We start from the raw sequence: 14,391 nt of genomic DNA, 5'->3' as shown, positions 1-14,391 counted from the left end.
TGATGCAGATACAAGCCTAAAGCTATGTGTTGCTCTTGCTCCAAGGAAATGCTCCAAATGCTATCAACAGGAGCCCTGTGCAGAAACTGAACCTTTTAAGTTACCCTTCTAACTATTACTGCTGGATCCACTTCTCCCTTCGGTACTGTTAAACTGTTTTGTAACCTATTTTGGGTCTTGTATATGAAAATATCAGACCTCATCACATTTGACTGCAGTCTGTAAATGCAAGTACAATGCATCTATGCAGACTGCAGTACATCATACAGGTAGCATCTATAGAAGTGGTATGGCTGGTTGGAAAATGAGTCATGGAGAGGGAATGGGTGTGGGTCTCTGATCAGCTCCATTTCCAAGGATTTTATTATTATATGAATATTAATGTTAATGTGCCCAGGCTGAAGAGAGATTTTGAGGCAGAATCTAAGAGTTCAATAGGAAAATTCTTGTGTTTTTAAGGACTTCAATGTATCAGGTGTGCACCCTGTGTACAGCGTGGAGCTCTGCTCTGTGTTGCTGCCTGTGTAGCAGCATGCAAGTTCTCCCATCATTCACCAAGCACGGCTATGTAGGGGCCCATGGAGGCTATCTGCTTCAATTGCACCGGAATGGCTCAGCTGCCTGTGGGAACAAGGAGAATTCCTCCCTTGAGCCCCACTTCCCTATATCTGTGCAACGCATAGCTCAGATCTAAGCTGGGCACTCAGCAGAAGGTTTGTTTATATTCCTTTAATATTTTACCTTGCACCAGGCCACAAGATAGAGCAGATTTCTCCAACGTCTTGCTTGCACAAGTAAAAGCAATGAGAAGCATGGCTGTGATTTTGGTGACTTGAGAAGCTTTACATCTCTACAGTAAAAAACAATAAACCATATTGGACCAATAAAATACAGTTAGATGTATTTTTATAACCTAAAGAGCCTGCTGAACAACCTGTGTTTCAGTATCATGTCATCACCAACTAGTGTTGCTAGAATAAAGGATCTTTCAGTGTAAATAATTTCCAGAAATTCATCACTTGACCATAACCTTTAACTATGATAAGATGAACCTAGCAGTAACAGGTATCATTTTTATATCAGTATTACAATAGCAACTACTAGCCCCTTTCTACTAAGAATTGTACAAACACATACTAAGTAAGAGTATATGCCCCAAGAAGAGGTCTACAGTATTATCATCATCCCATTTTACAGATTGCAAATTAGGGCACAGAAGTATTAAGTGACTGACCCAAGGCCACACAGGAAGTCTGTGGCAAAGGTGGGACTGACAGCCAGATCTCTTGAATCATAGCCCAGTGCCTTAGGCCATAGATCATCTTTCCTAGCATCACGGAAGCACATACTTAAAAAACTCTTATTGGATTAAAGAAAGTTAACCATTCCGTACAGCATAGTTTTCTGAATGTCATTGGCCCAATGCTGAAGTCTCCACAGGGAAAGCTCCCACTGGTGTCAACAGGATTTTTGGCTGAATTAGGACAGCCGTTTTAAGCACTCATTGCTGTAGTATTAAATAACTGGACTGTGGCTTCAAAATCTAGTCTTTAACTCAAGCATTTCTGCCTAACTGAGAAAACCAGCTGAATGACCTGACCTTTTATTTTAAAACATTCCAGGCCATAGGATCTACTCATCAATTTCATTTTTATCATCAAGTACACAAAACCTAGCCCTGAAAGAAGAAAAACCAAAACAAACATATCTTTAGTATAAAACATTTATGAAAATACCAGTCTCTGAGTTTTGTTTTTGGCTTGCTAACATATACAGTTTTGTGGAGACAAAGATAACTTTGTCTCTGTAGGAATCTGACACATGGCCCTTTAACATTCCTCACTCGTGGTCTCTTGTACACTGCACCAACTTGAAGTATCTCATCCTCACTTTCAAGGCCTTGGCACAGCTCCCTCATCATACATGCCAGATGTTGTCTCCTCCACATTTTCCCTTTCTTTCCCTCCACTAGTGACACCAGACTTAATGCCTTGTTCCTACACCCATTCTCATATCTGATCCTATTTCACACAGTCCCCATGCCATTTTGCCAAGCCTTTTCTAATAGAAATTCCTCCTAAAAACCTATTTCTGCAAAGCATACAAGAAGTCAACTTATAATAATTATTAAAAAAAAAAAAACACAAAAGGCTCTCAATTATCCCCCCTCTAGATTTATCAGTACATCCTGTCTTCCATGTGTCTGCATATTAGAATGCAAATACTTTTGGGGGGAGGGGTGGACTGTCTTCATTTTTGTCTTTGTACAGTGCTCAGTATATCAGCAGCAATAAATCGATAAAAAAAGTTATTTTAAAGCCTCTCTTTATCATATCAATGATCAGGGTGAAAATTCATGTAATTCTACAGTGCAAGTATGAGTCTGGAAGCTCAGAGGCAATTTGATAAAATACCTGCAAGCATGGCAGAAACCATTCCCATCAGTCTCTCAAATAAACTGTTCCTATTTTCTTTCAGAATTTTATTTCTTTTAGCTCCCCAGTTCATTTTTGTTGTTGTTGAGGGTCAGTTGAAACAATGCTTTGCTCCAGTTCAGAAGTACCAGTATAAGCATTTTTCAATACAGCTATAACAGGGGTGGGCAAACTTTTTGGCCTGAGGTCCACATATTGGAATAAAAATTGTATGGTGGGCCATGAATGCTCACAAAATTGAAGTTGGGGTGCAGGAGGGGGTGAGAGCTCAGGTTAAGGGTGCAAGCTCTGGGGTGAGGCCAGAAATGAGGAGTTCAGGGGTGCGGAAGGGGGCTCCGGTGCTGGGGCACAGGGGGTGAGGGTTCCAGCTGGGGTGCAGGCTCTGGGACGGGGCTGAGGGTTTGGGGGGCAGGAGAATGCTCCAAATTGGGATCGGGGTTAAGAGGGCGGGTGGAGTATCAGGGCTGGGGCGGGGGGGTTGGGGCATGGGAAGAGGCTCAGGGGTGCAGGCTCTGGGCGGTGCTCATCTCAAGCAGCTCCCAGAAGCAGCAGCCATGTCCTCACTTTGACTCCTACACAGAGCCACGGCTCCATTCGCAGGCACCACCCCTGCAGCTCCCATTGGCCACGGTGGCGCTTGGGGCGGGAGCTGCATGTAGAGCAGATCCCCAGATGCCCATATGCATAGCAGCCGGAGCAGGGCCATGCCGCTGCTTCCGGGAGCTACATGGAGCAGCCACCAACCCTGCTCCCAGCTGGAGCGCCAGAGCGGGGAAGCCCCAGACCCCGCTCCCCAGTCTGATCTCAAGGGCTGGGTTAAATGGCTGGTGGGCCAGATCTGGCCCAGGGCCATAGTTTGCCCACCTCTGAGCTATAATGCAAGTGACTCACTGAAAAGTCCCAGTTTATTATTTTCTGCCTTCATTGTTAATTGAGATGCTATAAAAATAAGCAAAAGTGCTGGTGCTTAGCTCAAACTTGGGGGGAAAATAGCAGGAGCATAAACTGCTGCTTCCTTCACACCCTGGGTCAGTAAAGCCAGAATCATTCTGGAAATCCACTTGTTGGCTGGAAGCCAGCACCTGGTTCACCAGATGCCCTGATGACAGCCCAGTCAGATCAGCACACTCATAAGACCAGCCTCGGAGCTTAAATTCATAACTTTGCTAGATACTAGAAATCATGGTCTTACTAAAAACACTGGGTTTATGGCTTATTACAACAATCTATAACCCACTAATCCCCTTTTCTGTCCTATGATTTTTTTGTCCTACAGTGTTAATAGGCCATTCACCTTGAATCGTCCCTTAGTTTAGCCACAGAGGTAGGCAACAGGCGGATCAGGGGCCAAATCCAGACCACCAGATGCTTTTGAATGGACCCTGAAATAATTTTATGTACTTATCTTCATTGTTGGAGGTTTTTTTTTGGGGGGGGGGCGTGTTCTGGTCCTTCACTACACTTTGACCAAGAAATTTAGACCTGGACAAAAAATAGTTGACTGCCCCTGGCTTAGCATATTCTATCCGTTCAACCTTGCTGGGACACTCAGACTACCTTTCCCAGACCTACAGAAGAGCTCTGTGTAGCGCCAAGGCATGTCTCTCTCACCAACAGAAGTTGGTCCAGTCCAAGATCTTACCTCACTCACCCACCGTGTCCCTCTAATAGCCTGGGACCCACGCGGCTACAACACACACCGTAGGGCACAGACACCTGGCAGACACGAGCTCTCCTGCGCAGCCTAGCAGGAACCCCGCTGCGCCTGGCAGGGAGGTGATGGGCTCATCATCAGAGCAGACCCTCCTCAGGTGTGCGATTTCTCCAGCAAACATATCCTTAGCCGGGCAGCCCCCCACGGAGCCGGACCCCAGTACTCGTGGCGGTCAGTTCTGCCCCCCGCACCCCTCCCCCACGCTGCATGTCACACTGCCCAAGGGGCAGCTCGCCCCGCCCGCAGGGGGGACTGACTAGCCCTGGGACACGAACCCGCAGCAGAGGCGAGAACAGCCGCCTCAGGCAAAGGCACCTGACCCAGGGCCACAGCTGGACACACAGCCCCCGGCACCGCGCAAACGCCAGGCTGCAGCCTTTACCTGGGGGAGGGAGGCTCAGCCCTGGTCTGGGCGGCCGGCGCTAGGCTTCACCTGCGGGGCCGTCTGGGCAGGGGAGACGGGCACCCGGGCTGGAGACGCGTTGATGGAGAAGGCACCCTACACTGCCCAGAGACCAGCGCCCGCCGGGCTAGCTGCCTGCAGCCCCGCCCCCCTGTCGGCAGCCGAGGGGAGGAGCCCGGCGCTGCACAGCCCCGCGGACCTGCAGCTGCGTGTGAGCGCCGCCGCCGCCGCCGCCGCCTTTCCCCCGCGCCTGAGTGTCTTGGGGGAGCACGCTCAGCTCTCTCCAGCGGTCACTGGCCCTGCTAGCCGGTTCCTGGGCAGCTTGGCTGCTGCCCAGCTGGGGGGACTGAGGCATCGGGAAAGGCCCGGCTGCCCCATAGCACCCCTCAGTGGAGCATGGGGGCCCCAAACCTTCAAAACGCCTGAGTCAGGCTGCCATGCATCCTGAGATTTTATTAATTCAAAAGGGCCCCAAATTGTCCCTTCTTTGCCTTCCGGTTTGCGATCGTTTTTCAGAGGTTATTTCCCCCCCCCCCTCACACCTTGCACTTTGGAGGGGGCTCAGGGATCATCAGCCTCCAGAAGCTGAGGCTTTAAGGAAAACCATCAACTATCATGAGATGATGTTACAGGGGGGCAGCACCATGGCATTTTCCCCTTGGTGGAAGTCAGGAATTGTGTTAGGATAGTTAGCTCCAGCCATACCATGGTAGCACACAAAAGCTGCAGTGTTAGGGACACTGTTGTAAATACATAGTCAGACTCACACCATCCTCACAGGGTATTTAAGCACCTAAATCCCACCAATTTCAATGGGAGTTGGGTGCCTAAATACCCTTGAGGTCTCCGCCTGAAGTGCTTACAACTTTAATTCCATGAACCTAGAAAAGAAAGCTTAATGATCTGCAGTGTCCTTAATCTAACCCTAAGGAAGCCCTATTATGTTATTTTATAAATGTTGCTGTTAATTTCTTTAAAAAAAAACCCTATTGCTATGTTGTATGCAGTGTACTGTAGCCAAGTTAGCCCAGGATATTAGAGAGACAAGGTGGATAAGGTAATATATTTTATTTCAAAGCTTGTCTCTCTCACCAACAGACATTGGTCCAATAAAAGGTATTACCTCACCCACCTTGTTCTTTCTAGTATGGCTGTGCTTGTAATTCATGCTCTAGGATGGTACCACTGCCCTCTACTGGATGGATTCACAAGGCATGAGGGATGAACTGTATGCCATAGTCTGTATATCGCTAGCAACGTTTCTTTCCTTTTACGCATTTTGTAGGAGGCTGCGCTTTGGGATCAGGGGCGGCTCTAGGCATTTCGCTGCCCCAAGCATGGCAGGCAGGCTGCGTTCGGCGGCTTGCCTGCGGGAGGTCCACCGAAGCCGCGGGACCAGCAGACCTCCCGCAGGCAAGCCGCCGAAGACACCCTGCCTGCCGCCCCTGTGGCACCGGCAGAGCGCCTCCCCCGCAGCTTGCCGCCCCAAGCACACGCTTGGCATGCTGGGGCCTGGAGCCGCCCCTGTTTGGGATCAAAGTTCTAAATTCTACACTCCGCCATCACCTTTTGAGCAGCTAGAATGCGTAGTGAGAAATGTTCATTCTTCTAATGCCAGAAATTTGCCACACTATTACTAATCATTATATGGTTTGTGCTCTAATAATACAGAGAGCACTACACAAACTTTAATCCTTATGCCCCTCAGCCCCCAGTGAGGTGTATAAATATTCTTATCCCCACTTCACAGACAAGACAACAGATACAAAAAAGATTTCTTGAGTAGCTCAAAGCCACACAGCAAGGCAATGGTACTGCAACATATACCCTAGAGTCCAGATAATGCAGTATAGTCTTTTACAGAATAGAACTTTCATTTGAAAGGATCACATTACATTCTGCTTTCCATACCATCCTGAATGTACAGTATATTATATTATATGCCCTTTGTAGTGCTAATGTGAAATTATCTATTCAGGTATACACTGGTCCTTGTCTGTAGCATTTTCCTAGTATGAGACAACAGGTGCAATTACAGTGAAACTTTTTGTTAACAGTCACTTACTAACCCTGGACACCTGTCCTTATGGACAATCAAATCTCAATCTCTGTTATACTACATTACATAGCTGCTTGTTAGAACTTCACGGAAAATAGTCACATGCCCACCATTAACAGTTTTCCCTGTATTTTTTTAAGTCTCATCCCCAAATGAAATGGTCCACTGCAGTGTAATTGAATAGGCAGAATAAGGGATGTCTTAGTTCAGTTATTAATGTTTACAATTTTAATAGATAAAATGATAATTAACCTATTGTCTTCTTGACTCCAATTGGCTGAATTTTTTTTCTTAATTCCCTACCCATTTTTAAATGATATAGCATAGGCTCTTTTATTAAAATAATCAAACAGTTTGCACAAAATTTACATTTGCAACATGTTTTAAAAGGTTACTATAGTTGGCCTGAGTTTTAGTGTCTTAATCTGAATTCCTGGAAATGCTGGTCCTGATGAATGCACAACCTCTTCGATCATGCTGGAAGTATTTCCTACAGAATCTTCCACAGAGCCTGTTGTGCCTACCCATGGTGTTGCTCACCTCCCATTCAAAATGCTTGCATTATGTTTTGTGATTGCCACTATCAGACAAGGAGAAAATCCTCGAAGTGCTCTCCACGCCTTCCTTCAGACTTGATTGTTGACTTTTCCGCAAAGTGGCTGACCTAGCAGTGGGTCAACAGCTCCCTCTACACTATGAAAATTACTCTATTAGGCCAGGTCCACACTACGGCGTTAAATCGATTTAAACAAGGTTAAATCGATTTAACGCTGTAACCGTCCACACTACAAGGCACTTTAAATCGATTTTAAGGGGTCTTAAAATCGATTTCTGTGCTCCAGCTAAACGAAAGGAGTAACCCTAAAATTGATATTACTAAATCGATTTAGAGTTAGTGTGGACGGATAACGAAGTTATTGGTCCTATTCTTTTACTGAGCTACCCAGAGTGCACCGCTCCGGAAATCGATGGTACCCTGGGACCATGGACGCACACCACCGAAGTATGTGCCCTAGTGTGGATGCGTAAATCGATTTTATAAAACCTGTTTTATAAAATCGATTTTACTAATATCGATTTAAAGCTGTAGTGTGGACGTAGGCTTAGAGTGCCCACTTAATTCAGATATTGCTGGGTTATAGCACAGTTTGGTAAGAAAGTTAGACATGGTTTGGTCCATCTACACAGGTATGACCAAAATCACATGTTAAGCCTATGAGGGCATTAGTCTGTAGTAACCAATCAGCCCAAGGGTAGAATTTATAGTGTAGCTTGGACCAAAGGTACAGAACTGGGAAAATGGTTCCTTATGAGGCATGTATTTTTATATTTTTATGTTTCTTTCACAGGACTTGTTATTCCAAAAATACACACAGATGCTAAATGTGACAAGTTCACTTTGTTAGAGTTTTGTTACTGTGCTCTGTGGGAGCCTCCCTTGGAATTAAAAAAAAATTATACTGGAAAGCAATTGTCTTCCTTTGGTTCCTTGCCTGGGAGAATCATTAGAAATATTGCATATGCATGCAGGTTTATTTCTCCCATGCTTACAACGCTCTCCCTATTGCAGTGTGGTGAGTGCCCACTCTTTTCATTCAAATCATCCTGAAACCCCACTTCAGCAAGGTTCACAATATTACCCACTGACTGAAAAGCAGTGTATGTACTACAAGGCTCAAGGGATTCCAATCTATTGTTTCTGATCTTTGTGTGCCTTTCAGACTACCAGCTCCTTGCAGCAAGGAGGTCTGCATTTAGTAACTTGGTAAGCTGTCTGCATGCATAAAACATTCTGCATTGAGAGCAGCTATAGAATTAGGTTCAAAATTGTCTGTGTTAGAAGCAAGAGCCACACATTAAATTAATTATAGAAAAGTTGTGACCAAGAATGTTAATACACTGGAGGCTCCTTGCTAAGAACATGAGATCATTACCAGATTCAAAATATATAATGGAAGACTCAAGCTTCTCATTTATGGTCTTCTCACTAGATGCCCTCAATGTAATTATTGGCTTACCTGCCCATCATTTTCTTGTATTTAAAAATAAACAGTTTTGCCATCCTTAAAGAGGCGACCTATCACCCTGCTGCAACAAAATACAGCTCGGAGAGGCAGTCTTGCCCCACGGGGTTTGAATTGGATCTCTGAAGGAGATCAGAACAAGGTGATGTACTCACTGTTACAAGACCAGGAACCTTGCCCTCCACAAGGAAAATAAACCTGCTTTTAGAATCTGCTGACAATCATTCGTTCCTCCATCTTTGTAGCTTAACCCCAAGCGTGTCACTTCCATGGCTCTCTGGGCCAAATCCAGGGTACAGTGAGGGCCAATGGCAAAACACCCCATTGACTTCAGTGGGACCAGGATGTGATCTTGCATACTGGTCTTTTAGATGCGCTTCACAGACAGCATACAGAGGGATCACTTCACTGCCATTGAAATCCAGCCACCTCTCATCTGCAAGCAATCCATCCGGCACCTGCACAATTCATTAAAATTTATGAGGCAAATGAAGATTACTTATACAAATGAAGATCTCTTTTCCCTTCCCCGCTCCCTTTGCAAAAAGTGCTATGGAAACTTTCTTGAAAATAAGTACTCAGGATCTTCATTTACATCTCATCTCTAACCATACAGTGGCCTCTAGCATTAGGCTGGGACATTGGTTCACACCTGAATTAGAGAGAAGGTCACTTAAGCCCCCGATCCTACAAACACTAGAGCATTTGCATAAAACTTCATTCTTGTTAGCAGTCCCAGTAAAATCAATGGGCTAAAAATTGCCAACCCAAGCACTTAATTCTCATGGCAGAAAAAAAAAAAAGTCAGAAGATTGGCTTTAAAAAACATTACATTTAAAAAATTATTACTGTCTCTTTTGCTTTGTCTTCAGTGCCATGCTGTAAAGAAATATCAGCTAAAATCACCTCGGCCTGTGGAAAATGGTGCCCGTATTCAGTACCAATTCTCTATACTCATAGCTTTATGCAACTGAACAATTCCCTCACCTTTGGCAGGCAGTACTCACCGTGGCTGGTACTGTGAGTGACACCATGCAAAAGTACTCTGAAGGAGAAGCACCAATCAGCATGTCTTGTTTAAAACTTTGAGGGATCAAGAGAAGGGAAGATTATACTAACAATGGTACCTCTGTGTTTTATCTGTAGGAGCTGCCAGTGCAGCTTTGAGGGGTTCCCCTTCCACAGCTGTGGAACGCCAGAGCCAGATAAGGAGAAAGAGGATTCTGGATGACATGTTCAGTGAGCTCCTGCGAGCCAGAGCTGCATCAGACTGTGAACATAAGGCTTGGAGGATGAATAATGTAGACTGTATGGAGAAGGAAAGAGCAGACAGGAGAAAGGTCCAGGAATTGGAGAGGGACATGATGTACCAGGACATAATGGGGTTTCCTTCTGCAGAAAACACAAATGCTTCAGACTGTTGTGGACCTGCAAGTTCAACAATCCTGGACTCAACTCCTTTTGTAGCCCTTGGAGAACTCCAGAATAGCACCTCCCTCAACTTTCCATGTGGCATCAGGGGCTGCATCCCTGTTCCTACCACTACACACTGGGGGAGATATTAAGGACAAATCACAGCTTCACATACATGGACCTGAGAGGCCACGGTTGATGCATGTGTAGCTAAAATGGACATGAATGTTCCTGCCCCTTCTTTAAGCTCTCTTCCATAAATTAAAGTTTTAATGTCTTTGCTTTTAACTTGCACAGAATTTTTTTAAATGTTTTTGTTATTCAGTAGAACTCAATTGTTTGGAAAACACGTCATTTTTTATAAGTTCCCAACATATGCTGCAGACTGCCTGGTGGTATTGAAAGCACCAACTTACCTGCGATTGTATACTTTGATACTACTCATAGGATCAGTGACATTCTGTGCAATAATCATAAATGTACAGCAAACACCACAAAATTAATAGATGCATTGTCAGTTTAATATTCATAGATGTACACCAAGCACAACACAATTCCTAACAGGCCCCCAAACTGCAAGGCCTGGTAGAGCATAGTACACCACAATGTATTACTGTGTCTCTCTTAAAGCGCTCTTTTAGAGCCTCCATGAGCTGTATAGCTCTGTGCTGAGCTCTTCAGATAATAGCACTTGCATCCGACTGCTCAGACTCAGCAGACAGCCACTCCACCCCCATCCTGCAGCTTGGCAGCAGCTTTTCACCATTTGCGTCACAGATATTATGCAGGACACAGCAGGCAGCAATAACCATTGGGATATTTTTCTCACTGAGATCCATTCTTGTGAGTAAACAATGCCTGCATCCCTTCAATCTACCAAAAGCTTATTGAACTGTCATTCTGAACCTACTGAGCCAGTATTTAAGTCTTTTCTTGGTGTTGTCGAGGTGGCAGGTGTATATCTTCATGAGCCAGGGTAGTAAGGGGTAGGCTGGGTCCCCCTAGGATCACTATTGGCATTTCAACATCGCCACTTGCAATCCACCGCTTGGGAAAGAATGTCCCTGCTTGTAGCTCTCTGAACAATCCTATGTTCTTAAAGATGAAGGCTTCATACGTCTTTCTTAACCATCTAACACTGATGTCAGTAAAGCATCCCTGGCAGTGATCCATCAGTATTTGCATAATCATATAAAAATAGCCCTTGCTGTTGATGTACTCAGTGGCAAGGTGGTCTGGCGCTCAGTTAGGGACATGCATGCCATCTATTGCTCTACAGCTATTCAGGAACCTCATTGCTGCAAATCCATGCTCTATGTCCCACAAAGGACTAAGAGTCACAGTCCTGTATAGCAGCAGACAATTAATGGCACTACATGCTTACATGACAAATGACTCCGACAATGGATTTTCCAGCACCCAAATGATTTCCCGCTGATCAGTAGCAATCCAGCATTGCAAGTTTCTACAGTGTGATCACCACTCACTTCTTATCAGTGCAGCTATCATTCTGCTGTCCCTGTGCTGGAGGGCAGGCAAGCTCAGCACACAAATCCAGGAATATGGTCTTGTGCATCTGAAAGTTCTGCAGCCACTGCTCATCATCCCATAGCTGCGTTATGAGGCGATCCCACCAATCAGTACTCATTTCTTGGGTTCAGAAGTGGTACTCCACCCTTTGCAGCTGCTTTATGTATGCCACCAACAACCCTGAAATGGTTTTCACTTTGTCCCACAGCAGTCTGCTCTCCAGGAAATCATCATGTTCTCCCAGCTCTTCTTGCAGCTCTGTGTTCACAACATTAACAGCAATAGGACAGAGCTCCATAGGCTCCATGCTTCTGTCAGAAATGGTGGACAGTGACAAGTCCCGCATAGGTTCATACAATTTTCAAAACAGGCATGAAAATTATGGGATAGAGATGGCATTACGGGGTGGAGAAAACTGTATGATGGGAACTTGACCTCTCGTTCCAGTCACCCTTGTGCAACTTGTTTCTACCTAACTATGCATTGCCAAAACTTCCCAAAGTCAGGGCGCTGGACAGTGGAAAGTTGCACAGTGGGATACCTACCCATGGTGCATCACAACAAGAACTTCTGTTAAGTACAGTCAGTGCCAATGCAAGAAGCCAAGTACACATGCGTGCAAGTGATATACTAACTGCAGCAGCTCTATGCCAATGCAACTAGTGTCAGCAAAAGTATGCAGTGTAGACATGTCCTAAGTATCTTTAAAGGGCTCCCAAACAAATGCTGACCATATTTATTTCTGCTTAGCATAGACCACAGCTCAAGTTGGTTTACCTGGAAATAATATAGATTTTAACATTAGTAACTCAAAAGTGCTTTCCCCAATTTAAAATATGTATTTATCACATGTAAATCCAGGATATTTGATAAATACACTGCTTGCAGTGTTCCTGACATCAAGTTACTTGAGTTGTCATGCAGTTAAATGTAATTAACTAATGGTTATTTAATTTTTCCCATGCTATATAGAATGTCTTTTTTACTGCACAGCAAATATAGAAGTAAAGGTCATTCATATCTGTTACTCTCATAATACAGGCAGTGTGTGTCTCTATTTAGAGAACAGCAGCCAAGGAAATAAAAGGTGTCACACAGCAATATTTATGTGGGTGAAAACAAGAGTTGTTAGCCAAGTGTAATGGACAATCCTTCTTTTATTATGCAATTTTGCATAATTATGCAGCTTGATTGTCTCTGCTTTTCTCTTTGATGCCTCTTATGAAATAACCCACGTCATTTAAACTGAAACTTCTGATCTGCTGAGTTTTAACTGATTCAATCTGCAAATGTAAATTGAGTCCTTACTCAAAATTATTATTTTTAAGATAGTATTACATAACCAAAGTATCATTTTGAGCCAGCATGACAGGATCATTTCTTCATCTGCACATTACCGCAAGAAGGGGACTGCTACAAGTAGGGAGGTCATTCTTCTCTTCTGCATGAGATACAGGCCTAATTTGGTCCAAAATGAGAACACCTCCCAGTAACTGTCACTTGGGAATTAAAAGATGCAACACAGAGTGCTCCAGAAACAACTCCCATCACAGCAAACCTGTTCATTAAAAAGCACTACCATTTTAGTCACCCTTCACTTGGTAAAACTCAAAAGTCAGCAAACTACACTGAATGCATGAGATTTTAAATCCAGGATATGAGGTTTAGGGCACCATTATTAATAGCATTATGTTCTGAGAAGAGCAGGAAGCAGAGAGAGGTATCCCAGGAACTGGGGAGGCTGATGTAGCTCTCCACCATTAAAAATGAGTAATGTGGCTTCACTACTTCACTTCTCTGCCATACCACTGCTCTCTTGCTAACAACTGACCTACTTGATTTACCTCAGAGCTGGTTTTAGGCCTTGTCTCTCAGTCCACACCGGTTTGCTACAAAACCAAGACTAGATTATTCGAGTACATCAAAATGTGATTAAAGCTTCAAGGTGGGGGACCTCCCATTCACCCAGAAACAGTGGTGTTGTTATCTCCTGTTCTTACTAGAAATTCAAACCCAGAAGCTAAGAGGCTCTGCTTTCTCATCCGTCAGCTACAACACCCCTAAGCTTTCCCTTTTATCAGCATGGAACTTCATAGACTCTCCATTGCAACCCTGTGATGAAGGCAAAGGATGCTGAACTACCCGCACCTGGCCCACTCTTTACAACTTCATCCAACTTCCCTGAAACCTCCTCCCATCAAACCAAGTATCACAATTTTGAGTAGCATCACACCCTACTTCTTATCTTTAGGGCAGCAGTCCCCAAACTTTTGAGGGTCATGCCCCCCCTTACCCATCTGCACTCCCCCTAGAGCCAGGAGCGGGGCCATGGCTTGGGGTGGGGGGGAGGGGACATGGACATGGGTAAGGGGGCTGAGGGTGGGGCAACAGCTGCGGGTGGGGTTGGGTCTGGGAGCAGAGCTGCAGCCAGGGGCTGGGGCGGAAACAGAGTCACAGCCTGGCTGCAGTGGGGGCTGGCAGCTGGACTCACATCCAAGTGTGGCTCTGCTCCCGGCCTTGCCCACATCCTTAGCCCTGGGCCGGAAATGAAGCAAGTGGCCAAGGTTGGGGGCTGGCATTAGGCTGAGAGTGGAGCTGCACCAAGGCAGGGGACAGGCATGGGGCTGGGAGCCAAGGATGCGGGTAGGGCAGGACTGAAGCAGAGCTGGGGGCAGGAGTGGGCTAGGTGATGCTCCCTCCTCCCCACTAGGTCCCACCACACCCCGTAGATGTTCCTCCATGCCCCCTTAGGGTGGGTGTGCCCCACACTTTGGGGACATCTGCCTTAGGGACATGGGAAGTGAGAGTTGCTC

At 45.3% G+C, this 14,391-nt stretch overlaps 1 protein-coding gene across 4 annotated transcripts in view; it reads right to left on the bottom strand.

The window, feature by feature from the left end:
- The window catches only part of ARHGEF28 (Rho guanine nucleotide exchange factor 28), a 212,958-nt gene extending 208,286 nt beyond the window's left edge, over positions 1–4,672 (bottom strand). For all 4 annotated transcript variants that reach the window (XM_030567383.1, XM_030567385.1, XM_030567384.1 and 1 more), the window contains exon 1: positions 4,532–4,672. The gene's annotated coding sequence lies outside the window, so the exon portion shown is untranslated. The remainder of the gene's footprint in view (positions 1–4,531) is intronic.
- Positions 4,673–14,391: the final 9,719 nt, after the last annotated feature.

This window comes from Gopherus evgoodei, chromosome 6, assembly GCF_007399415.2.
Source record: "Gopherus evgoodei ecotype Sinaloan lineage chromosome 6, rGopEvg1_v1.p, whole genome shotgun sequence".
NCBI lineage: Eukaryota > Metazoa > Chordata > Testudines > Testudinidae > Gopherus > Gopherus evgoodei.
Note: the sequence above shows the minus strand (reverse complement) of the source record. Positions and strands in the feature narration are given on the sequence as shown.